Source organism: Bufo bufo, chromosome 8 (genome assembly GCF_905171765.1).
Source record: "Bufo bufo chromosome 8, aBufBuf1.1, whole genome shotgun sequence".
NCBI lineage: Eukaryota > Metazoa > Chordata > Amphibia > Anura > Bufonidae > Bufo > Bufo bufo.
The window spans coordinates 203,989,139-204,015,504 of NC_053396.1; the positions used below are offsets into that span (position 1 = coordinate 203,989,139).

General features: G+C 42.6%; 1 pseudogene; it reads right to left on the reverse strand.

Annotated features, from left to right (window-relative positions):
- Positions 1-529: 529 nt before the first annotated feature.
- The window catches only part of LOC120978191, a 51,007-nt pseudogene continuing 25,170 nt past the window's right edge, over positions 530-26,366 (reverse strand).

The window sequence follows — 26,366 nt, forward strand, 5'->3', positions numbered from 1 at the left end:
CCCAGCACTGAACCTTGGGATACACCACTTATAACCCGGGACCATGTTATAACATGGTATGGTAATGTAAGAGGCTGATGTTACTACTGAAGGAAAGAAGATTATCCTGATATGACTATTGGGAGAAGAGGGCACTGCTGAGATTTCTCTTTTCTTTTTGAATAAGATGTCTTCCCTAGCATGATGTGCGCACAGTATTTTGGCTCCTTATATGTAAACCCATTACTGTAAGCAGACAAGAGGAACAGCACAAGTAAGGGTGCCTTTTATTATCAGGTATCAGAATTAAATTTCATTAATGGGAGGATTTTAATATTATACAATTAACATCTAAAGAAGTCATACTTCAAAATAAGGAAGGTTGTATAGACTGTCTGATGGTGCTGAATTTTAGAAAGCCCATGGCAAAGTCAGAACCTCTTCCCCATTCATCAAAGGACAAGAGGACAGGTGCCTGTTAGACCTACACATTTGTTCTGAGTTTCTCTGTTCTTTTTCAAAGGATTTTCGCTTTGCTCAAGATAACCAATTAGGAGATGACATTAAGAGTGATGGGGAAAATCTGCTTGTCTCTAGGCTCTGAAGCAGCTGCATGGACTGCCTTTGAGGTATGTCGTTCTTTGGGCGGACAAAACTTTTGGGGTTTTAATTTAAGCAGCGCCATTTTGCGCTTGAGAGACGCTTTAACATCTTTATTTTTCAAACTGTAAATTAATGGATTTAGCAGAGGGACTGCGGCCGTGTTAAAAAGAGCAAACAGTTTTGTTGAGTCTTTCAGATCTGATGACAGATACTGGCTAAAAAGAGTAGTGTAGAGCAACAGAACAACTGTGAGGTGTGAAGAACATGTATAGAAAGCTTTACGTTTCCCAGTGGTGGAGCGGATCTTCAGTATGTTACGAATAATAAAAATGTAAGGAATAAAGGTTAGAATCAATGGGGTACAGCCTATAAGAATTAAGCATTCCAAAAAAAATAAGATTTGTAGTAATGAAGTGTTGTTACAAGATATTTTCATCAATGGAAGGATGTCACAGAAGAAGTGGTTGATCACCACAGAAGAGTAGCAAGTGAAAGAGTAGAATACCCCAAGTGGTGGCATGACTTGCAAAAATCCCCATGCCCAACAGGCAGAGTTCAGAAAAAGACATGTTCTCTTATTCATGATATTGTGATAAAGGAGTGGTCTACAGATGGCAACGTAACGATCATAACTCATAGCCGCCAATATCAATAACTCATGACCCGTTAGAGATCCAAACATGTACATCTGAGCCATGCAAGAAATGTAAGAAATGGACTTGTCTTTAGTAAGAAAGCTTAAAAGGACATTATGCTGAGTGATGGTGGAACATAACATATCCACGATGGACAAATTACCTAGAAAAATGTACATTGGAGTGTGGAGATGATGATCAAAGCAGACCAGTAAAAGGAAGGTCATGTTACCAGTGAGAGTGGTGAGATAAATTAGAAGAACCAGGTAGAAGATAATAACCTGAAGCTGTGGATCATCCGTGATTCCTTGTATGATAAAAAATGAGGTCCTATTCCCAATCATCTTTGTCATCCGGCTGTATTTCCTGGAAAGAGACTCTACCATGAATATACAGGATAAAGGAAAGTAATTGATTTACTGCTAAGCATATGTTGTCTATACCACATGCATCTGCCTTGCGGCCAGCCTGGTTGGTCCAATTCTTTTTTTCTTAATATATGCTATATACCTGTACAAGGATGAATTGCCATTTAGCAGACCCTACAAGAATTAGCATACTAAGAAGTGGAGAATTAACCGAAGCGTCACGGAAAGAAGATGGAGGCCAAACGAGCATCAAAGCATTTGTTTTTCCAAGAAAATGACTTGGGTAAATTATGGATAAAGAGATGCATTATTGGCATCTAACCTGAATTTTCAGGCTTTAAGCAAAGTTAGACTTAAAGGGATTGTCCAATATTTTTTTTATTCTCCACCCTACCTAGAAGGACCTATGAAGATGTTATACTTACCTGCCCTAGAACGGAAGTTTGGTAAAGACAATCCTGGAGCCATGGAATTTCTAGGGGGGAAAAGCCTCCAGAACCTGGTGCTGTACAGAGGTACCATTTGGCAGCATAGTGCCCTTCTTTAGACACACCTTCTTCACCATGCATGCTATGTATATACTGTGTGCATGAGACAAATTAAACTTGTTCATGGGTTTTATAGCTCAACAAAGGATGGATGTCCCAACTGTATAATCCATGGAGCTGTACATGGGCCCCACATATAAGAGGGCCCACTGCACAAATACTTACTTCTGTCTACTAGATACCATGTACTGGACTACAGTGAGGGATCTTCTGCATATACAGTACTTGAATGAGGTAGTCTACAGCTAGCACCCCATGCACAGGGGCCTTCTATTGTCGGTGGCTGTCCCTAAGCTAAATATTGAGGTGAAAAGTGCCTTTCAAATGTGACACCATCATAGAACGCCACCTTTGTCACAAGTCCTTTTGTAAAATTTCTAATGTGCTAGATCTGCAGTTGTCACTTTCAACTTTGGTGGTAACAGTTTGGAGAAGACACTTTCCTGTCCCAGCATCTCTGTACCCCTATGCACAAAATGAGATACATGTAGACATTAAGTGACACATATGGTGTGGAGGAACTCAAGAAACAATAAGGAATCCTTACCTCAACCCAAACAGCTTTTTAATATACTGGAACTCCAACCAAGAGTCGAGACAAACCTTCTTATTCAATATCAGTGCAAGACCTTATAAATGCTCTTCTGGCCAAATAGGCACACATCACCACAGACTCCAAAATATCATGGAAAAACCTTTCCAAAAGAGTGGAGGCTGTTTTAACGGCAAAAGGAGCCTAACTCCACATTAACACCCATGGTTTTTTGAATAGGATCTCCAAGACACTCAACATGTGATGATACAGTATTTTAGATATGTTTTCCCCCACTGTTGTGGTCGATCTAAAGAACTATATTTTAAGTGACCACTGAAACCACTGTGATGTGATGTTCTTGTATAGAGCGTATAGAGCTCTCCGATGTCGTAGGTCTATAAATAATGCTGAGCGTTCTTGATAATTAATCCCTCGGTACTAGTTACTGCAGTCTGATTAATGTAATATAATTGGCAAATGTCAATTATTTATACATCACACAGCGGAAGGTTCCAGATACGATGTTAATTAGTGCAGTTTTTTTATTAGACATAATTATACACTCTGGATACAGATTTTAATAACTGATTTTAACCATTGGGCGCTCAGGACGCAGCCTCATTTCTCAAATTCTGACAGGTCACTTTTTGTGATGATAACTTTGAAACTATTTTATTTATCCAATTAAATCAGAGATTGTTTTACAGGACAACTTTCACTTTATTTCACTGGTAAATTTTGGTCGCAACATTTCTAAAAGAATCCAAAATTTACTTAAAATTTTTTAAAATTTGCAATTTTCTAAATTTTCATATCTCTGCTAAGCTTGTAAATCATACCAGGGCCATTAAGGTTGTGTGGGGTATGCCAAACCTCCCCTTAACAGGCCTCAGAAATAAGGGACCACATTGTGTATTTTTTATTATAAAGAAACACCTCCGATAGGACCCCATTTTGGAAAGTACATTCTCATGGAAATGATAAATGAAAAATTATAAATTTTGATGATAGTAGGAGAAAAACGGCAATACCGCCTATGTGGTCATAAATCGCTGTTTGGGCACACAGCAGGGCTCTGTAGTATGCATTTTCATAAGTTTCTATTTTTCTGTCGATGGAGCTATGTGAAAGCTTAATTTTTGTGGTACCTGCTACAGTATTTAATGATACAATTTTATACTACATATAGCTTTTTGATCTTTTTTTAAAAGGGGTATACCAGTGGGTACAAGTTATCCCCTATCCTACCGCTGAGACCCCCAACGATCATGAGAACAGGGACCCCGTATTCATGCAGGCCCCCTGTTTCTCCCCTAAAATGACCAGAGTGGCAGGTCGCACATGTGAACGGCTACTCCATTCATTTGTAAGGGAGTTCTGGAGATAGCCGAGTACAGCATGCAATCGGACGCTCCAGTCATTTTAGGAGAGAAGCAAGGGGCCTTCAGGGGGTACAGGGCCCCCATTCTTGTAATCGGTAGGGGTCCCAGCTGTAGGCTCAAAGAGGGCGTGTTATGCACAGTAAGAGAGGCTGAAGTGCATGCTCAGTTTTACACATTTTAAACAGCTCTTGCAGTTCAGTGGAAGACTTGAGGAACTGGCTGACAATGAGAATGAGGACTTGTGCCATGCAGGGCACATGGGTCAGCTCTCACTGACGCACAAAATGTTCTTTCCGTTATCAGTAACCATGGTTCCCATCTTCAGTTGCCGAGGAGACAGCCAGCATTCGATTTCTTTATTGATGACACAGAGCAGTTCCTACCCGGTGTGGCCAGGCTGATGAGGTACAGAACTGCGTTACAATGCCTAGCTTTGCATAGGAGAACCACTGTGGATTGTGCCTAGAAGGTAGGGTGAGGATAAGGTGGAGGATGAAGAGGCAGAGGAGAACATTGGTGCAGAAATCCCAGCATTACAACGCGGAGGCACCATTGCCATCACCTGGCCAAGTTGCTGGTGTGCCTGGCCCGGAAAACAACATTTACCCAGTGGCCTGTAAACGACATATATTATCCTTGACCATAGTTACAACTCCATACCTCAACGATGGCGTGAACTCTACCAGACGCTGAGAGGCACAAGGACTGGCCCACCTTCTGCTCAACGTATGTGTGCAGGGCTGGTACAGCTCTTTTGGAAAATTAATGTTGGCTTGGGACTCTCCACCTTGGATGGGCACCAGCCATCAGCTCTTTGAAAGGTGCAGAGTCAACTGCATGGAAAGGGAAAGACTGTAGTACCAGCAACTTGGCCAGGTGAATATTCAGCTTCTGCGCTGTTGGATGAGTGCACACATACTGCTGCCTTTTTGCAATCACCTCGGTGATTAATTGCTGTCACAACAAGTGACAGAAGAAGGAGGAGAAGGAGCATCAGAAGCAATAGACGACACTGAAGTCGATGGGAAGGATTGGCAGCTTCTTTCTGCTGACGTTGATAAACCCTGACTTCTGGAGAGGGGGTGTGGGCCGGTGGAAGATGCAGTGGTTGCTGCATCAGGCTGTAATACTAAATGAGTGGCATAGTTTTCCAAAGCCACTTTATGGTGACGCACCCTGGCCGCACCTCACCTTCTGCCCACATATCCTGCTTACTGCTACACTAACATCCCAGAGACTTTGTAAAAAATTCCCATACTGCCAAGTACATAATCATCTACATATGTTTGCTCTTCACTTTTGTCACCTTCACCTGTCTCATGCACATGTTCCTGACCTCTCGCAACATGTGCTCCCATCGGACTATCATCATCGGTAGTTGCATACCTAAAGGAGTTCACAGCGGACCTCACCTCCAAGTCTGGGCTGGCCTATAACTGCTGACTGTACTCACAAAGCTCTTTATTGCTGAAAATTGAAGCAGATCAGATGGCATACATTACTGGGCTAGCAGAAGGAGCAGCCAAAGCAAGAGTCAGGTTCAGGACAGGTGAGGGCATAGAGGCAGTTCCTTGGCCATGCCAGCTACAAGTGGTGTCAGAGGAACCCACTTATTCCTGGCTGTGTGTATCTGTTGTAACTTGAGAGGAATGTGAAGAGCGAGTCAACCATTCCAGTATAGCTGGATTGTTGGTCAAAACACGACCGCTGGATGACAGTGGCACCTCTGGCCTGTTGCTGCTGCTGCTACCATCCCTTCCCGTCTTCCTCTGCTACTTGTGCCAGCTACAGCAGGATTTTTCCAAAGTTCGTTCCTTTGGAGGGCCTGTCACCTGTCTGTTGACCATAGTGTATAACAACTGTATCGTTAACATAATGGATTAACTATGAATGTCAGTGCACTTGACAGTGACGCACATGGCGATATATTAATTCTTCCAATATATTACACTTAACTTTGATACTAAGGCACAGTCACTGTTTTGCTAACAGAACGGATTAACTATGTCAGTGCACTTTACAGTGATTAACTATGAATGATGCAGTGCATTGCACAGTGATGCACACAGCGATATAGTACCCCTGCCTTTGATAATAAGGCACAGTTACTGTTTCACTAACAGAATGGATTAACTATGAATGTCGGTGTGCTTGACAGTGATGCATACAGCAATATATTACACCTGCTTTTAATACTGAGGCACAGTAAATGTATCACTAGCAGAACGGATTAGCTATGAATGTCGGTGCACTGCACACTGATGCACACGTCGATACAATATTCCTTCACGCACCCTGTTCAATATTGTTCTTAAAAACTGTTTGCAGCTATACTGCCCATAGTGCACGAACACTTGCCACGTCTCTCCCTATGCTCAGCTCACAGGACAATGGCAGGGACTGAGCGGGATGAGGAATGTGACATCACAGGGGATGGTTATCTGCAGATCGGCTGGCTGCACGGCATTATGGGTGATGTCGTAATTTGTTACCACAAAACGCAAGGGCATTTGGATTTGTTTAGAATCTAAGTTTTCCTAAACTTTGGACCGAATTCCGCTTCGCTCGAAACTAATCACAATTATCAAAACTTTTTTACTACATTATACACTACTACTATTACCATCACTAATTCTACTATGACTACCACCAGCATTGTTACAATGATCACTACTACCACCACCACTACTACTAGTTCTATGATTTCTACCACCACTGCTACTACTACAACTACTACCACCACCACTATTACTACTGTTACTACCACTATTACTACTTCTACTACCAATATAACAGTAAATTATTAAACCTATAAAACACTACCAGACCGCTTGTAATTCAATATCAGTTTATTACATAATTTCAAAAAACATATATAACATACTGTTGCAAGAAAAAGTATGTGAACCCTTTGGAATGATATGGATTTCTGCACAAATTGGTCATAAAATGTGATCTGATCTTCATCTAAGTCACAACAATAGACAATCACAGTCTGCTTACACTAACAACACACAAAGAATTAAATGTTACCATGTAAACATTCACAGTGCAGGTGGAAAAAGTATGTGAACCCTTGGATTTAATAACTGGTTGAACCTCCTTTGGCAGCAATAACTTCAACCAAACGTTTCCTGTAGTTGCAGATCAGACGTGCACAACGGTCAGGAGTAATTCTTGACCATTCCTCTTTACAGAACTGTTTCAGTTCAGCAATATTCTTGGGATGTCTGGCGTGAATCGCTTTCTTGAGGTTATGCCACAGCATCTCAATCAGGTTGAGGTCCGGACTCTGACTGGGCCACTCCAGAAGGCGTATTTTCTTCTGTTTAAGCCATTCTGTTGTTGATTTACTTCTATGCTTTGGGTCGTTGTCCTGTTGCAACACCCATCTTCTGCTGAGCTTCAGCTGGTGGACAGATGGCCTTAAGTTCTCCTGCAAAATGTCTTGATAAACTTGGGAATTCATTTTTCCTTCGATGATAGCAATCCGTTCATGCCCTGACGCAGCAAAGCAACCCCAAACCATGATGTCCCCACCACCATACTTCACAGTTGGGATGAGGTTTTGATGTTGGTGTGCTGTGCCTCTTTTTCTCCACACATAGCGTTCTGTGTTTCTTCCAAACAACTCAACTTTGGTTTTATCTGTCCACAGAATATTTTCCCAGTACTGCTGTGGAACATCCAGGTGCTCTTGTGCAAACTGTAAATGTGCAGCAATGTATTTTTTTGACAGCAGTGGCTTCCTCTGTGGTATCCTCCCATGAAATCCATTCTTGTTTAGTGTTTTATGTATCGTAGATTCGCTAACAGGGATGTTAGCATATGCCAGAGACTTTTGTAAGTCTTTAGCTGACACTCTAGGATTCTTCTTCACCTCATTGAGCAGTCTGCACTGTGCTCTTGCAGTCATCTTTACAGGATGGCCACTCCTAGGGAGAGTAGCAGCAGTGCTGAACTTTCTCCATTTATAGACAATTTGTCTTACCGTGGACTGATAAACAGCAAGGCTTTTGGAGATACTTTTATAACCCTTTCCAGCTTTATGCAAATCAACAATTCTTAATCGTAGGTCTTCTGAAAGCTCTTTTGTGCGAGGCATCATTCACATCAGGCAATGCTTCTTGTGAAAAGCAAACCCAGAACTGGTGTGTGTTTTTTATAGGGCAGGGCAGCTGTAACCAACACCTCCAATCTCATCTTATTGATTGGACTCCAGTTGGCTGACACCTCATTCCAATTAGCTCTTGGAGATGCCATTAGTCTAGGGGTTCACATACTTTTTCCACCTGCAATGTGAATGTTTACATGGTGTGTTCAATAAAAACATGGTAACATTTAATTATTTGTGTGTTACTAGTTTACGCAGACTGTGATTGTCTATTGTTGTTACTTAGATGAAGATCAGATCACATTTTATGACCAATTTGTGCAGAAATCCACATCATTCCAAAGGGTTCACACACTTTTTCTTGCAACTGTACATGATTAAAAAAGGAGGAGATTCAAGTGCAGGGAAGAAGCGACATCATCTGGAGAAAGAACACAGCGGATAACAGTTCATATATATGTCCGTATACTCTAGTGGAAAAATAAATAAAGTGCATGTGCAATGACAGCATACAATAATCAATTGGACAGAGAACAATTACCCATGCTGTGCTCCCTCCAGGATCGCGCCAGCCCTGATGCGCATTTCGGCGAACCTTCCTCTGGGGGTGGCATCATCACTGGGGGACATAGGTAAAATACACCAACCAACCAATCACCATGAATCCAATAAATATAATTATCTGTAAAACCTGTGCCTCTGTGAAATCTTATATACGAACACGCCCAATGAAGCTGGAGAATCACATGATCGTAAGAAATCACGTGTTTAGATCTACTGCTACTACTACTACTACCACTACTATTACTACCACTACTACCACTACTATTACTACCACTACTACTACTACTATGTCTACTATCACAACTACTACTTCTATTACTACTGTACTGTATTGTAACTTATTGTTAATTTTGTGGTGTGCTATATGAAGAATGGTTAGATTACATTTTTCATGTTTTAAAAAATTATGTAATTCATTTTGTGATGAAAATAACATATTGCATAATTATTTGCTTTGTTTTCATTCTAGTTTTTTTCTAATATCCTAATATTATTTATCACAATTTAATGAATTAATTTATGGATTTTAATTTGTTAAAATCCAAATAAAGAAAAATATGGTTAAAAAACGAATGCTTCTTTATTTTTTGTAAGTCTGGTTAAAGACAAGTAGAGAGCAATTACAGCAATAACTTTCAACAGGGATCCCTAAAAACAGGTCCAGATGTTAGAACCAGTGGTGATTTATCTGTGTTTAATTGCTGATCATTAGGTTACGTGTGAGATTATATATACTAGTAACTATGGGTTAATAATGATAATTAGGTCCCCCGGGCCAAGAAGACCAGAACAGGATCACGTCCTCATTAATGGATTGTCCCAGATGAATGCTCAGGCGGTTGAGTGTACTGTGGATGGATAATATCTCGCTTATAGTTTTCCCCATATGTCTGCATATAGTTTTTGATCTTTAGTATGTTCTGTATTTTATTAACTAATAGAGTGGCTTTTTAGCAAGAAAAAAAATCTTCCAAAAATTTTTTGCATCTTATAATACACCTGAAAGTAGCAGATCCCCCAACTGCTTCCATCATTAGGTAGACAATTCATAAAGCACTCAGCTCGTTCACAGCCGTACAGTCTTCTCTTCCCCAGTGCTCAGCACTGTTAATAAGTGGCGGGCAAGTGGGGAAGCTTGACATTCTGTGCACCAGGTACAAACTTCTTATTTACACAAGGCCACAAGGGAAAAATACGTTAATCCTTCATAATGTACACTAGATTACCAAGGAAAAATATCTTTACCCTCCTGCCCTAGACTACCAAGTATGAACCCCCACGCTTAGACCATCTTAGACAAAATATTATACACAGACCATCAAGAAAGGAGTCACTGCCCTAGACCACCAATAAAGGAGTCACTACCCTAGACCACCAAGAAAGGAGTCACTACCCTAGACCACCAAGAAAGGAGTCACTACCCTAGACCACCAAGAAAGAAGAAACTAGTCTAGGCCACCAAAAAAAGAGACTCTACTCTTAACATTGGTCTCTCTATTTCGACCACTAGAGACATTTTGTTTTGCATTTCATGTTCAAAAATACAGTAAGTATAGGGATAACTGCAAATAATTTATTAAACAAAAATGAAGTGCACCCTTGGCTCCAAAATCTGATAATACTTATAACTGTCTACCAGTCTCTCAAATGTCACCCCTCCTCAATTTTTACTTGTGTTAGAGGAGTTACTTTATGCAATGTCCATTTCACTCCCCCTATCATCTCAAAGGGATTACGACGATCTCAGACTTGTTCATTCAAGAACTCTCGATTATTTTCAGACATTCTTTCTGGTGAAATTACTGGTATATTTAGGGACATTGCTCATGTTCAATCTCTGACAAATGAGATCACATCCTCAAACCCCCTTGGTTACACTGAACAATTCTTAGTAAATTCTATGACGGTGCACTGCCCAGGTCCTGATGGAGTCAAGTTGCTTTATACCTCATTCTCCACCTGTTTGAGTTACAGTGCTGGTGTAAGGTTCTTCTTGTGAAATGCTACTATTGTAAATATGTTGTATGGAAATATTTGTCTCTCCCACATTTACTACTGTGAATGTACCTAGATTTTGGCATAAATTGTGTAAAAATGTGGAGCAATTTGGCACATCTAGGTTTAGTGAAAGTATCTGCCCCTATCCTTAAAGGAGGCAAAACTTTGCAGGAAGAGGGCATTATCTTAAATGCAATGTTCAGTGCCAAAATCGCGCCACATTCTGTTGTAAAAATTCTGTCATAAAGTAGGCCAACCAATAGTTGGTATAAAGTGAGACTAAAGTGTCTAGCCATGATCGCTTTTATCATCCAGCCTAAGCTACTGTGATAAATCTGGTTCATGTGCAATGGGCGCCTTCCCCTAGGGCCCTCTATTATGCGACCCAGGTGTAGGAATGCCGAGTGGTATAGTGCGGCCTAAAATATCTCTATATGTGTGTCACGGTGCTCCTACCTGGATACGGCCGGACCCCAGGCTTTGGCTCCAAAGCAATAAATAGGTGGAAGAATTAAGGGATAAAAGAATAACTTGAGTCCAGACCTTGAGATGAAGTTCAATGGCAGCTTTACTTTGCATAAGCGTTCTCCAAAATGGTAAACAAGCTTTGGATGGGTTCCAGCAGGCTTTAGCATTAAACTGGCAGGCAAACTCCACTCTGCTATATCTGTTTCTCTCTGAATCTGCTGTACTGACAGGCTGGCTGTATAACTCAGCTTCTTCTGTATGCTGGACTTCACTTTGTAGTCTGACTCTAGGTTATGCCAGGGAACTTTCCTCCTGGCTCCTGAGGCTTCAAGCTTTGGCCTCCATGGCCAGCACAGCTTAAGGTGCTCTGGCTGGCATGGGCACATCCAGAAGAGACGGGCCCTTGCACAACCTTTACCTAGCTGGGGGTAAGCTAGACTGACTAGAACTTCTGTCCCACCCTTCCTGAAGGAAGTAGGACTCCAGAGGGGGGTTAGAATGGAATGAAAGGTTCCATTCTATAAGTATAGCTCTGCCGTGTTTTCTGCCACCTTCTGGTGAACCAGGCACATTACATGAACAGTTACATAACATTAGAAATGCACAGTGTATAGGACCTGGAATAAATGCATAAGATGAAATGAGATTAGACCAATAAAGACAGTAGCAGGGTGCAGAAGTGGTAACTAGTGTTGGGCGAGCATGCTCGGCCGAACACCGTTTTGACTCAAGCATCGCGATGCTCGGCACATCGCAGTGTTCGACCGAACACAGCGCGTGCTCGAGCACGATGTTCGAGTCTCCTCCCCGCATGTTTGTTGGCTGCTACGCAGCCAATAAACGTGCGGGGAAGTGCAGGCACTCACTGTTATGCCGTAGCCATGTTGGTTACTGGCATTACAGTGATTGGCTGTCCAGAACGTGTCATTGGGTGCTATATAGCACCCGATGACACGTGGCTCGGCTCAGTCTTAGTCAGGGCGAGCTGCAGCAGAAGGGACAGATAGTGTAGGGACAGGAATTGTTTTTTTCTTTTTGGCAGGGTTTAGTGTTGAAAGGTGTTAGAGACCCAAAAGTCCTTTTACAGGCTATTGTTTTATCTGGCTGCCATATATATTATTAGTGCAACCTGCGCTAAATTGCGTGCAATTGTTTGGCCACTGCTGACAGTGACACAACCTCTGCTACATCTGTTGTGTTACATTTGCACATCCTAAATATCTGTGATATTCAGCGCAATTGTTTTGGCCGCTGCTGACAGCGACATTACCTGTGCTACATCTCCTGTATAACATTAGCACATCCTAAATATCTGTAACATTCAGTGTAATTTATTTGCGGTGAAACTGTGCCTGCTGCCAGAGCACAAGAAACACACTCATCCACGATACCTAGCTTCATGTACCAGTTTGCAGGGCGGCGCAGGACAACACTCTCGAAATCACACCAGTGCGACCACGTGGTTAGTTGAATTGCAGCAGATAATGCTTCCAGTCAGTTAAGCACCAACCTGTCTTCCACAAAGTCCAGTCTCAGTAGCCAAGAGTCTGGTCAACAGAATTCTCACCCTAATCCTCCTTGCTCCCACCATGGAGAGTCTTATTCCCAGGAGCTCTTTTCATCGCCATTCCTTGATTTGGGCCTCTCGCCAAGCCCGCTTGAAGAGGGACAGGAGGAGATCTTGTGCACTGATTCCCAAACTCTTGAGCATCCACAGTCAGAAGAAGATGATGGTGGGAAACGGCAATTAGTGTTTCACGAGGTGGATGATGATGATAAAACACAGTTGCCAATAAGTCAACGGCAATTAGTGTCTCAAGAGGTTGGGTGTTACACATGTTTGATTCGATATGTAAATGGGCTCTTAAATGCACCAAGAGTGATCCCTAGCACTCTAACTCTATTCCGTTAAAGCCCACTCTTTCATTGGTTGATTGACAGGGAGATGCATTTTTACTCCTTTCTGACCAAGCCATAACTTTTTTTTATTTTTCTGATCACATAGCCGTTTGAGGGTTTGTTTGTTTTTATTGCAGGATTGCCACGAAGCTGAATTTCCTAACGCTTCATGGTAACAAATCTTTTTTTTTTTTTCTGAAAATGGTGGCTTCACATTACAAAGTGAAAGTAAGAACCCCGTAAACCCAATGTGACCCATAATGCTATGCAGCCAGCCAATCAGCTCAGCAGATAGCCATCCCTTGTGATGTCACAGCCATTTAAGAGCCTCATCTCGTGCAGTCTCCGCCATTTCACTGAGATCTGAGCACAATAAGAGATGTGAAAAGTGCTATGTAAAGTGTTCAAGAAGCCCTTAATTGTGGAATATTGGATAGGGAGACTGCAAGGATAGTGCAGGGACAGTGTAGGAAGATCATAAGGAGGGTAAGCATAGGGGGAGCATAGAGAGACTGCAGAGACAGTGCAGGGACTGTGCAGGCTCTGTAATCTGAAGCTGAAGGGATCCATAGGAGGCGATCCACTTTGCATCAATTCCTGTAAAGGGCACAGAGCTATCTAAGAACTCTCCCTGCAGGCTGGTATATAGTTTATTAATGTGCTTCGTGACTAATTAATTTGGAACAAAGCAAATTTGTGGGAAAAATTCGGTGAAGCATCCAAATCAAATTTATGAAAATTTTGCTCATCTCAACTCATCAGTCCACAGGACCTGCTGCCATTATTCTGCACCCCACATGAATTAGAAATATTTGGCTGTAACACAAGCAGTTTGTTTTGCAAATGGCCAGAGAATCGTACATTAGGCAACAGTGAATCATAGTGGAGGTTTGTTGCAAGTTTGGGGACGCATTTTAGCAAATGGAGTTGGTGATTTAATCAGGATTAATGGTGTTTTTTCTGGGATTCCATGAAGAGACAAAAGGATTGGAGCAAGCCTACATCCACAGATTGATGCGACAGAACCACAGGGTGTGTGTGAATGCGGGTGACTGGATGGAGACAATTACCTTCTGCCAAAGTAGTCTGGAGTCCATTTTGTGTGACCAAATGTTCTGTAAGTTTTCTTCCTTCTGAGGGCTGACACTTTGCTGTTCTTCCTTCAGGATCTTCTCATTTCTGCTCTAGTCGTTTACTTCACTGCAGCCAACTCTAGACTCTCTCTATTTACTCCTGAAGAGGAGGGGATGGAGCCAGCCCTGCCTAGCCACTTTGAACCTCACACTCCCTATACAACATTTTCAATGTTTTGCAGCGCGCGCCAGGACACTGCAAGAAGATCTGGGGTTAGTTCTCCAATATGCGTAGAACAACCTCCCTGCTGTGTTCTTTCAAAAATTGTGTGCAAGTGTACCTAGAAGAAATGATACTGTGTTGAAGGCAATTACATTTTAATTTCATTTAGATTTCTATCTTGTTCATTCCGTTTGTATTTTGTTAATTGATAAAAATATGAATATCTATTTTTAAGGCATTCTTACTTTGCAGCACTTTTTCAACACCTGCCTAAAACATTTCTACAGTACTGTAGTTGACCATATTCCCATTTAAAAGACATTTGACTAAATGAACCAAATCTCTTATGCCCCCCAAAAAAAGGGAATACGGGTGGTACAGCATGTAATGTGATAATGCCCGTTTAGTGCCCTTCTCACATTAATAATGGCCCTTTCTGGCCCTAAACAGTAGCAATGCTCCCTTAGTGCCCCTCAGCCAGTTAAATGTTCTCTTATGGCACCATTCATAGGTAAAGTGCCCCAAAAAGTAACAATGTAAAAAAAAAGAAAACAAAATAAATACTCACCTAAGTCACCTAAGTTTCCACATTTAATACATCAGCCTAGGCCACAGGCCCTTCCCAGCTTGCTGTCAGTGGCGTGGCAGAGGTGGGCATTACACCAGCCTGCATCCAGTGGCTAATGCTTCCCTGCTCTGCCATAGCATTCAACTGTATCCACATCCTAAAAAAGCCTTTGGAAAATGAAACCTTTTATTTGGGAGTCATGGGAGGTATGAGCTTACACCTGATTTGATGCTGTGTGAAGAACATCAGTGGTTCTCTGCTTAGACTCAGAGTTTGCGCTTATGTTGAAGCACGGTTTTACCAGAGTTTGCTGAAATAATAGTAAATAATAGTAAATAATAGTAAATTTCTTGGAAGGCCATTGCAAGAAAAGCACAAGACGGCTGCAGTGTGTGAACACAGCCTTAGGACAATCCCTATGTGTTAGGAGGGTCTGTTGACCATAAGCTGATCATAAATTGTCCCCTACTGGGATCATCAGCGATCAGCTGCAATCTGTGGGGAATCATGGCAATAGGTGCTGAGTTTCCCTGCAGCACCTCCACAGGTCAAAATAAGCATAAATATATGTGCAATTCAGGGCAGGACAGGACCGGTCCTCCAGAGTAAGAGAGGTTCTTTGTGACCACTGGCCAAAAGATAAGCATCCTGAAAATAGATCAACTCCCTAATTTGGTAGATGAAAATTGGCTTTCTAATCTAGACAACACTTATGAGAAGGACATGTACGCTGTAACCAATCTATACCTTTATATGGCAGGCAGGACTGTGAGTCAAACTGACTACAACATGCCATAACTTTATGATCAGTGGTTGTCCAACTTCTAATAAGGGGCCAAAGGAATAATTTCCTGCCAAGCAGGAGGACTGAAGCAAGCAACTCCTCACCATAACAACAGTCTTTAATGTCTGTTTTATGTATTTATGATGGTTCTGGAAGAAATGGTCCTACTGTATAATAATAAGAGCTTCTCCATATGGAAAATGTCAGGGGTACAGTGGGGCAAAAAAGTATTTAGTCAGCCACCAATTGTGCAAGTTCTCCCACTTAAAAAGATGAGAGAGGCCTGTAATTTTCATCATAGGTAACTCAACTATGAGAGAATTTATTTGCAAATGATGGTGGAAAATAAGTATTTGGTCAATAACAAAGTTCATCTCAATACTATGTTATAAACCCTTTGTTGGCAATGACAGAGGTCAAAGGTTTTCTGTAAGTCTTCACTAGGTTTTCACACACTGTTGCTGGTATTTTGGCCGATTCCTCCATGCAGATCTCCTCTAGAGTAGTGATGTTTTGGGGCTGTCGCTGGGCAACACGGACTTTTAACTCCCTCCAAAGGTTTTCTATGGGGTTGAAATCTGCAGGCTGGCTAGGTCACTTCAGGACCTTGAAATGCATCTTACGAAGCCACTCCTTTGTTGCCTGGGCAGTGTGTTTGGGATCATTGTCATGCTGAAAAACCCAGCCACGTTTCATCTTCAACGCCCCTACTGATGGAAGGAGGCATTCACTCAAAATCTCACGATACATGGCCCCATTCATTCTTTCCTTTACATGGATCAGATGTCCTGGTCCCTTTGCAGAAAAACTGCCCCAAAGCATGATGTTACCACCCCCATGCTTCACAGTAGGTATGGTGTTCTTTGGATGCAACTCAGCATTCTTTCTCCTCCAAACACGACGAGTTGAGTTTTAAAAGTTCTACTTTGGTTTCATCTGACCATATGACATTCTCCCAATCCTCTTCTGGGTCATCCAAATGCTCCAGAGCAAGCTTCAGACGGGCCTGGACATGTACTGGTTTAAGCAGGGGGACACATCTGGCACTGCAGGATTTGAGTCCCTGGCGGAGTAGTGTGTTACTGGTGGAAGCCTTTGTTACTTTGGTCCCAGCTCTCTGCAGGTCATTCACTAGGTCCCCCTGTGTGGTTCTGGGATTTTTTTCTCACCGTTATTGTGATCATTTTGACTCCACGGGGTGAGATCTTGCGTGGAGCTCCAGATCGAGGGAGATTATCAGTGGTCTTGTATGTCTTCCATTTTCTAATAATTGCTCCCACATTGATTTCTTCACACCAAGCTGCTTGCCTATTGCAGATTCAGTATTCCCAGCCTGGTGCAGGTCTATAATTTTGTTTCTGGTGTCCTTCGACAGCTCTTTGGTCTTGGCCATAGTGGAGTTTGGAGTGTGACTGTTTGAGGTTGTGGACAGGTGTCTTTTATACTGATAACAAGTTCAAACGGGTGCCATTAATACAGGTAACGAGTGGAGGACAGAGGAGCCTCCTAAAGAAGAAATTACAGGTCTGTGAGAGCCAGAAATCTTGCTTGTTTGTAGGTGACCAAATACTTATTATACTGAGGAATTTACCAATAATTCATTAGAAATCCTACAATGTTATTTCCTGTATTCTTTCCCCCCATTCTGTCTCTCATAGTTGAAGTATACCTATGATGAAAATTAAAGGCTTCTCTCATCTTTTTAAGTGGGAGAACTTGCACAATTGGTGGCTGACTAAATACTTTTTTGCCCCACTGTATGGACAAGCATCTACTAACTGATCTTCAAGCAGAGCACAAGACCTAGGAGTTAGCATTACTAACCCGTGGGCCAGACCCCCATTTATTGTGGCAGATAGAAGATACTGGGATGATTATGTAGATATTAGAACACTAGGGATTTGGGGGTTTTACTTTGCAGTCTTTGTGGTCAATACAAATGTTTATTACCTTTAAAAAAAACTTATACATAAGGACATATTTGTGTGAACCACTTCACAGTTTCCGTCCAAACCTCCTCTGTAATGCAGTCTTCACATCCTTGTTTTTAAAGCTATATATCAAGGGATTTAGTAGGGGTACAGCAGCCATATTAAATAGTGCATATAGTTTTTTAGAGTCAAAATTGCTTGATGAGCTTGGGACCAAATACTGACTAATCAAAAGTGTATAGAGGAGGACGACCACGGTGAGATGTGAGGAGCATGTGTAGAATGCCTTACGTCTACCATGACTGGTATGGATCTTCAGTATTGCAACTATGATAAAAATATAAGGAGTAAAAGTGAAAAGAAATGGGGCAATAGTGAACAGAAACAACCCTTCAATAAAGAATAATATGTCCAAAATGGAGGTATCACTGCAGGTAATGTTCAGCAATGGGACAATATCACAGAGGAAGTGGTCGACCTCAATGGAGGTATAACATGAAAAACTGGATAATATGCCAACAAGAGGACTAACAAAGAGAAAGCCCAAGGTCCAGCATGAAGAAACCAACAGAACATATGTCCTATGGTTCATGATCAGATGATAGCTTAGAGGCCTACAAATTGCCACATAACGATCATAACTCATGGCTGCCAGTATGAACAACTCATGGACTGTGAAAGATCCAGACATGAAAGACTGTGTCATACACCCATGGAATGAAACAGTCCTATCCCCAGTAATGAAACTTATGAGGATCTTATGCAGACTGCTGGTGGTGGATGCCATGTCGACAATGGACAGGTTAGCCAGGAAGAAGTACATAGGCGTGTGCAAATGAGTGTCCATGCAGATTAAGATGAGAATGACCATGTTGCCTCCGATGGTCATGAGATATATGAGAAATACTACAATGAATATGGTAATGTGTAATTCAGGGACCTCTGTGATTCCTTTAATGATAAAATATTCAGTGGTGGTCCCATTCACATGCATTTATATGATCAAATCTGAAAAGACAAATCATACACATAGAGAACCATTTCCGGAATGCTTATGGGGGTCTTCATACACTTTGGTACATAGTTATTTCTCAACGGACTGTATATTTTTTTACATGTATGTACCATTACGACAAAACCGACCCATATGCCCTGTTAGTGCATATGGACATCATGGAGGAAAGGAACTCTGCTTGTGGAGCCCCTATATTGGCCATATCAGAGATTTGTACCCAAGACTAGTGGATTGTGTATTATATTATTGTCAAGGCACGGCCAGTAACATATACTGTATTTGGCCCTGAGCCTGGGTAAACAATGATACATGGGAGACCCCCTTAAGCAATAAAATTAGTAGTAGTATTGGTAATAATAGTAAATATAATAACAATAATAATAACAACAACAATAATAACAATAATAAAAACAATAGTAATAATAGTAAATTATTAATAATAATAATAATAGTAGTAAAAATAATAATAATAATAATAATAAAAACAATAATAATAGTAGTAAAAATAATAAAAAAAATAATGTGTATTATTATAGTTATTACTGCTGCTGTTAACAGATTTATTAATCCGTATATTTTTATTGCACAGAATTTCCAAATAAAAAAAAAATAGAAACATGAGGGATCGGATGAAATAACTAACACAAAATATTATGTGAGAAACATTTTACCAGTGCAGATATAGAGATATTATATTTTTTTAATTACTTTTAGTAAATGTTTAGTCTTTTTTAATCATTATCATCAGTTATAATTTTGATTACAATTATCTATAATAATAACGATTAGAAATATGATGATGACTAGTATATGTAAATCCTAGAATAGATTGACTATAAAAAGGATATTTTTAAGCAGTTTTAAATAGTTTGTATGAATGAATACATTAAAGAAGAGAATAACACAAAGATTTACCTACAACAATCAGAAAAGGCATGTATTATGCAAATTAATATTTTCAGTTTTTAATCATATAATGATTGCACTATAACAATAATAGTAATAATAATATTTATATTGTATGTATTATTTTAATTATTATCATTATCAAAACTACAATTGTTATTCCATCATATTATACTATTGATAATAAAAATGTATTTTTAATTGAGTTTTTGCATTACTTTATATGATGAATGGGTTACATTACAGGTTATGCTTAAGGATTAGTTATATAAAACATATTTAGAAAATATTGCTTGACTTTTATTGTTCATAAAAGTTGCATTTAGTTTCATTTTGAGATTAAAACTACATGACATTATTTACATGGACCACTTTGCTTTTCTTTTATTATTTTCCAATATCTTAAAATTATCCAAATTTTATCAATTTATATATTGATTTTTATGTGTTATGCTATGGGCATCCAAATACATAAAGAAAATTTGGTTACAAATGAATGCCTTATTTTTGTTGTAAATGTGGTTAAAGCAAGCCGAGCTTACTCTGCCAATAAGTTACCTCAACTATGAATATGGACACCTACAGTATAATAAAACATGTATATCCTAGCATCCCCTCAGGTAGGTTACCAGACGCTACTTACAGCAAGAACTTTGAATGGAGATCCAGAAAGAGGCCCAGATGTTAGAACCAGTGGTGAATTATCTGTATTCAATTGCTGATCATTAGGCTACTTGTGAGATTATATACACTAGTAACTATGGGTTAATAAAGATAATTAGTCCCTCGGGGCCAAGAAGAACAGACCAGGATCACGTCCTCATTAATGGATAGTCCCAGATGAATGATCAGGAGGATGTATGTACTGTAGATGGATAATATCTCGTTTTCACCATATGTGTGCTTGTATTATTACTAAATCACCTTTTTCTGCATTTTTCTCATTAAAAGAGTATATTTTTAGCAAGAAATAAAATCTTGCTAACAAGTCTTTGCATCTTATAAATTATACGTCCAAGAGCTCCAGGTACCCCAATGGCTTATATATTAAAGATAATCAGTCAGCTTAATATGTAATCCAAGGCTACATACATAGTGCTGCCTTACACAATGCAAAACGTACGATTATTAGTATTACAGGTAAGTGTATTTCCGAAGGGCATAAAAATAACTTTAATTCATATGCAAATGTTTCAAAGTGACCAGTAGGGCATGTATAACTGTTATAGGAGCCCAGGCACTTCTTCGGCTGGAGATCAGGTCCTCCTCTTCCCTTGTTCCCTGTACCTGCCCTTGCTCCATCCAGCCCGCCCCCTCCACTGTGACATCATGATCCTCCCTCAACTCTCGGTGTCTGGTCAGCATTGTCCCCCCGGTGAAATCAACTGTCCGTGCTCGATCATTGAACACCCCACAGTGGGCACCAGCCTCACTATAATTAGCACGCATGCGTAGGGATGAGCGAACCCAAACTTTTCCGGAATCGGGTTCATGTGCCAAGTTGGCCAGAGATAAAGGAGGATCGTTACGTCACAGTGGAGGGGACCAGCAGGTGATACTGTCTAAGATTTTATGTGATAGACCTACACAAAGTAGCAAATTTATGTGAAGTCAAAAGAAAATGATACGTGATTTCCAAAACGACCCTAAACATCCAACCAGAGCTACAAGGGAAGGGTTTAGATCAAAGCATCCTCATGTGTTAGAATGGCCCAAAGTCCAGACCTAAATCCCATTGAGAATCTGTTGTAAGACTTGAAAACTTATGCTCACAGACATTCTCCATCCAATCTGACTGAGCGCGAGCTATTTTGCAAAGAAAAATGGGCAAAAATTTCAGCCTCTAAATGTGCAAAGCTGGTAGAGACATCCCCCAAAAGACTTTCTGCTGTAAGTGCAACGAAAGGTGGTCCTACAAAGTATTAGGGGGACTGAATACAAATGCACGCCACACTTTCCAGAGTTTTATTTATTAAAAATGTTGAAAACCATGTATCATTTTCTGTTCACGTCACACATACTTGCTACTTTGTGTTGGTCTATCACACAAAATCCCCCCAAAATACATTTAAATTTGCGGGTGTAACGTAAAAAAATGTGGAAAAGTTCAATGTGAATACTTTTTCAAGGCAGTGTAGTTGACTGGCTAGTTGTTGAAAAACTCTAATCCATGACGGGGGTATTGGTTATGCATAGTTCGCCCCCTTTACTTACCTCATTACACTTCCCTGTATTTCCCCACCACCTCCATTACATCTCTCCGTCACCATCCCCCGAACCCACATAAGACTCGGACCACCGACTGGAATGTAATGGCCACAGCAGCCGTTTATTAAATAACAAATACACAAATAGCCACAACAATAATACTCATAATAATAAATGACCTAATAACTTAACCCAATGAGGGAAGGTCCTTGAAGCCCCAAAAACATCGAGCTGCCGAACCAGGGTGAGCCATTCTTGCCTTCAGCCGTTACCCCCAGCTCAAAGGCACCACCGAATGACCCCCCTCAATTCACCACAACCGCTCGGTCCACCTGGGAGTCCAGCCCCAACCGTGGGGCCCCCCAATGTCCTCAAATTCCACTTTGACCAACTCAACTCCGGGCGTTCCTCCAAAACCTCAGGGCCACCTCAATGCCTTCCTGCAACGCCAAATTCCACATATCTAGCCCTACGGCATTCAAGTGCACACCATCCGACCTCCAAAAGGCCCCCACTCCACTCTCCAACTCCCTGTGTCTGACCACCACCACCCAGTTCCGAGCCATAAAACACCCTATAGCTCTATTTACCTTCACCCGCGCCTTGTTAACTGCCTCCAATGACCAAGCATGCCTCCAATGACCGAGCATCCCTCCAAACCCCCTCGGGACTATGTCCGACCACACGGTCACCATACCGGGGAACAATGACCATAGCCGCAAAAAATCCCACTTGACCTCCTTAATCAACTCCCGAATAGGCCTTGCCGCCAAATCATTGCCTCCTGCATGGACCACTAACACATCAGGCGCCCTGTCCATCCACACAAACCGATGTACCTCTGGCAACACCCCTTTCCAGACCATACCCCTGCGCCCAATCCATTTTACCACCGTAGAATCTCTGTCAAATCCCAACTGCTGGCCGTCCGGCCGAACCGCTGCCCGGACGGCCCCCCAGAAAATGTATGAATGCCCCAAGATCCACACCAGAGCGGGTGCCGCATCTGCAATGAGAAGATTACAAGAACAATACCGCAGCTTTTTGCATGCACAAAACACATAATCCCCTAACCCACAATCTTCCCCTTCCCACGGAACTCCTATAAGCGATCTAATCGAACGTACGACCGAAACCGGGCCGATTCCCACCGCTCAATCCGCTTGATAACCTCCTCTCCCACGCCCAATCTTGCCGCTTACGTTGCCGCCACGATCCTGAAGGAGTGGCTGGAGTACCCCTCCCTGTCCAACCCCACCTGGTTCAAACACTTATAAAATACCACTGAAAACTGAAAACGAGACAAGAAAGTGCCATCGGCGTGCACCAACAAAAGGGACAATGCCCCAACAGTCCCTGCCCCATAGTCTTGCAGACATTGAACAGGGCACATATCACAACCCCCAATACTGAAAAGCACCACTCTCCGACCCCGACCCACCACATCCGTCTTTGACCGACGAATCACAAACTCAACTCTGTCCGCAAACAAGTCAACATCTTCCCTCAAAAGCCCCCCCACCCTACTCACCGATGGACAAACCAGTTCACCCAAACGCATTGCCCCAAAAAACGCTAAAGAGAATGCCAAACGAAACAACCGGACTTCGCACTCCGACCTACAAACCCCCCGCAATTGACTACCCAACTGAAGCAATAACACGAACGACACAGGCCTCCTACCATCCACCCCCGTACCCAACCTTAACCCTGAACCACCAAAATGATTTTGTAACATCCACCATACGCCGTGCCCTAAAACCAAACGCCAACCCCGCCATATAACCGTTAATCTTACTTACCGACCAACCCTCCTCCTTACAGTGGCCCAAAAACATTAACAAAGAAAACTCCAACTCCTCATTTTCCCCTCCCAAACCGTTACACCAATCCTCCCAAGCACCCCAGGCCCTCATATACATAGCCCACGTACCCGGCACTAATGACGCTTGGATGAGCCCTGTTACGGTTCCTCCAACAGATCCCACAGGCAAGCCAGACACTCCAGACCAACCGTGTCTGCCTCCGGAGCCAACTGCCGAAACCGATTCCACTGCGAACGAGAAAGGGCATTAGCAATACAATTCTCCACCCCTGGCACGTGCACCGCTACAATCCAAGCATTAAGCGACAAACACTTCAACACCAAGCGCTGCAGCAGCCGCACCACTAACGGCGACGATGCTGACAAGCCATTGATCGCTTGAACCACCCCCATATTGTCGCAGTGGAAACGTATCTTCCTATCCCGGAAACGCTCCCCCCATAACAAAACCGCCAACACGATGGGAAATAACTCCAATAAGGCCAAATTCTTTACCCAGCCCTGCTCCACCCACACAACCGGCCAAACCCCAGCACACCATTGACCCCCACAGAAGGCCCCAAAACCCAAACCCCCTGCCGCGTCAGTTAACAATTCAAAATCAAATGAATCAACAACTTCCCCCATAAACAGCGAGCGACCGTTATACCGGTCCAGAAATGAACTCCACACCTGCAAGTCCACTCGCAATTCTCTCCCCAACCGAATGTAATGATGTGGGACGACCACCCCCGTGGTCGCCTGCGCCAAGCGCCTACAGAACACCCGGCCCATGGGCATGATCCGACAAGCGAAATTGAGCTTCCCCAGCAGCGACTGAAGCTCCCTCAACTGTAACTCCTTCACCTGACTCGCCCTAGCCACCAGCCCCTTCAAATCCTCCAGCTTATCCCCCGGCAATCTACACTCCATTCTCAGTCAATAACTATCCCAAGGAAGCTCAATTCCGTTACAGGCCCCACCGTCTTTTCTTCAGCCAATGGGACACCAAACTTATCAAAAAGCGAACTCAACGTCTCCAACAATAACGCACAAACCTGTGACCCCGGGGTGCCGATACACCAAAAAATCGTCCAGATAATTAATCAGCGATTCACAATCTGACGAGTCCACGACTGCCCACTCCAAAAACGAGCTGAATGTTTCAAAGTAGGCGCACGACAGCGAACACCCCATGGGTAGACAACTGTAACGGCATACAAGGGAATGCTCCAAAATCCGAACGGAACCTCACGAATAGCTGCTAGCAGACGAATAGGAAAAGCACCCAAGCTTACACTCCTAGTAATCAGTCTCTAACAGCATACAGTGAATCCCCCCAAGAACGAGACGAGGCTCCATGTTGAGGGTCAAGTAGTGGTCACCCAGAGCTGTGCGTTTTATTGATCTTATATAACATTGGTACACATCAGTACCACCCACAGGGTTTTGTAAAAACAACCAATAACCACGTACAATACAGTAAAACACTCCTACACAAAATCCTCCCCTCTGCCTGTGATATAATTATGGTACAATGGGTTGATGTAATTATCACAGGCAGGAGAATACACAATGTCCTCTGTCCTGGAGACAACCAAGGAGTAATTCAATTATCTCTCAGGACAAAGGGAAATCGCCAATACACATGTGGAGACAATAGGACAGACATCACCACTCAAACATACAATGTCCCACCCATTACAGTAACATAGACATTTAACATATCCCAAAATGGCATGAATTAGACCAGGGGTTCAAAAGTTAGTAAAAGTCCTTTGTGAACAAAGGAAGCATGGCTGATGAGAGGGCCCATAATTCTGGGGCAAGAGGCTGGCAACCAGGCCCCTCCAAAACCCAGTGGCGAGGTTAGTTTCGCCACAACAACGATCTACAAAAAAAAAAACATCCCAAAAACACCCCAACAAATGCTGACACTCAGGATGAACCGGCAGCATCCTAAACGTCCGTTTTCGCCATCAAAGCACCGGTCCCAAAATGCTTTATCCCAACCCACCGCCGCGTCAAACGACGTATAAACCACTGAACAAACCGCATGGTCAATACCGTCGTTGACTGAGAAGCCCTTTGGAAACGACAGATGATGGATAAGGCGAAACTTATTTGCCTCCTTCTTGGGGACAACTCCCAACGGCGACACCTCTCTTCCAAATCCTCTCCCTAACCTCAGGCTTCAAATGAGCCCCCAACGGACCCTCAAAACAGACGTAAACCTCCTCTTTTGCCTTATCATCCACCCATAAGTTATCTTCCTCCACATCCGCCCCTGCGCCTGCGTCTGCACCGACACCCCAATGCCAGGTAACCCCCGCCGCTGCTCCCCCACCGACACCCCGCCTGCCGCTAAACCCTGCACCCCCCAACCCCGCCAAACCCCCCAACAGTTGCCACAGGCCCTTGCTTAAATCTAACTGGGGGCCACCCCCCGCCCCAGCCCCCATACCCTGCACTACCTGCGCAAGTGGTCCCCAAGCAATCTCACCTGGCTGCCTGGGTGCTGTGTGCCCATCAGCCGCAAGTCCTGAATCCGGATGACTTCTCCTCTGCGCTGCGCCGTCCGATCCCGTGACGCCGCCAGCATCCTGCTGTCCCCTGGGCACGCTGGGACCAGGGACGTCATCTTCAGGATGGCCGATGAAGCTGGAATTCACATCTTCACCTTGCCTCCTGGCAAGACAGGAACTCAATCTGCAGCATGTCCCCCCTGCTGGCCTTGCCTCTGGACTCCTGCTGTGTCTTG